This window comes from Lepisosteus oculatus, chromosome 14 (genome assembly GCF_040954835.1).
Source record: "Lepisosteus oculatus isolate fLepOcu1 chromosome 14, fLepOcu1.hap2, whole genome shotgun sequence".
In the NCBI taxonomy this organism is placed as follows: domain Eukaryota; kingdom Metazoa; phylum Chordata; class Actinopteri; order Semionotiformes; family Lepisosteidae; genus Lepisosteus; species Lepisosteus oculatus.
In genome coordinates, this window is record NC_090709.1 from 6,473,213 (window position 1) to 6,474,621 (window position 1,409).

The 1,409-nt window shown below is 54.4% G+C and overlaps 1 non-coding gene across 1 annotated transcript; it reads right to left on the minus strand.

Moving 5' to 3' along the window:
* Positions 1 to 848: 848 nt before the first annotated feature.
* On the minus strand, positions 849 to 921 carry trnaf-gaa (transfer RNA phenylalanine (anticodon GAA)). Its single transcript has one exon. It is a non-coding gene; the product is annotated as a tRNA-Phe (tRNA).
* Between the last annotated feature and the right edge of the window lie 488 nt (positions 922 to 1,409).

A 1,409-nucleotide genomic window follows, 5' to 3' on the forward strand; every position in this document is an offset into this window, starting at 1 on the left:
AGGGAAGTACTTGAGGGGGATTGGACAGTAGAAGAGCTGAGAGGCTATGGAGAGCTTACAGAAGGGGAAAACTCCGGGTGCTGACAGGCTCCCTAAAGGGGTGTCTGCTTTTACTACTTGCACGAATGAAGGCAAAAAAAAGCCAATCGATGTAAACGAACGGCGCTTTACAGAGGAGTACTGCCTGACTGGATCGTTGATGAACGACAGAGGCCACTCCGACCTCTTCTCAGTTTTCTTCAATGACTTACTAAGCATCTTCTTCACATTCGACCATGCAGGGGAAGCCAGGTACACCAAAGCAAACGCATGAAAGTGCATTTCAAGCAGAGACCAGGAGGGACTTGTTTACACCGAGAGTGGTCGGAGAATGGAACAATGCGCCCAGCCCTGTTGCTGGAGCCGATTCTTGATGAGATCTTGGGCTCACTAAGAGGCCCCCGCTGGATGCTAATCTTTCTGTTGATCTTGCAGGTCCTGCGCTGCTTTTGAAACAACAGAGCTCGTCCTGGTCTGTCGGCACAGTGCAATTGCAAATGATCGGCTCCGCGTACAGAAGGAACGTGTGTTTGGTACAAGAGTGCATGAAGGCACCGGAAATACATTGGCAACAAATGATCGGTCGCTCAAGACCTCTGTGAAGTACAGGAGCGTGCAAAACGAGGCTGTTTCTGCCCAGGCTCGAACCGGGGACTTTTCAGGTGTTAAGCTGACGTGACAGCCGCTACACTACGGAAACCTACAGGTACTGCTGCTTGTGTCTCGCTTGCGTTTCAGGCTGAGAAAGGGAAGCGTCACTTTAGGAAGGGGGCGCTGCAGAGAGGAACAGAGGGCTCAATGAAACAAAACGCTGAAACCCGGGATCGAACCAGGGACCTTTAGATCTTCAGTCTAACGCACTCCCAGCTGAGCTATTTCAGCAGTGCGGAAAGCACACACCCACCTGCTCCAGCCTTCCTGTGTTGCGGCATGAGCGCACCAAGAGGAGCGGGAGAATGTTGCAGGAACGTCACTCAGAAGGAAAGCCACCCAGCTGTGCCCTCTGAGCTCTGTCCAGCGCATCTTCCTCGCATGGACTCCTGCCTGCGACGGGCAGGAAACAATTAGCAAGAACAGAACGACACCCCATGGGTGTCTCATGACCACACCTTAGGTTGTGACACGTGCAGGTGTGAGGGGTTGCCGGGCTACTTTGGAGCAGAGCTTGGGCAGAGGGGGGGCGGGAAAGCAGACAAAGAGGTGACACCTCAAGGTCTGCACGATCACAGCTCTCCACCGCCCCAGGCTTCCGCTCGATAAGCTACTGGACACACCCGCCCCTCCTCACACAGACTGTGGAAAAGCCCCCGAGTGGGAGGGCTCTCTCTTCCTCCCAGGAGCTCTTGGACACGACGCACAGACAGGGCGCG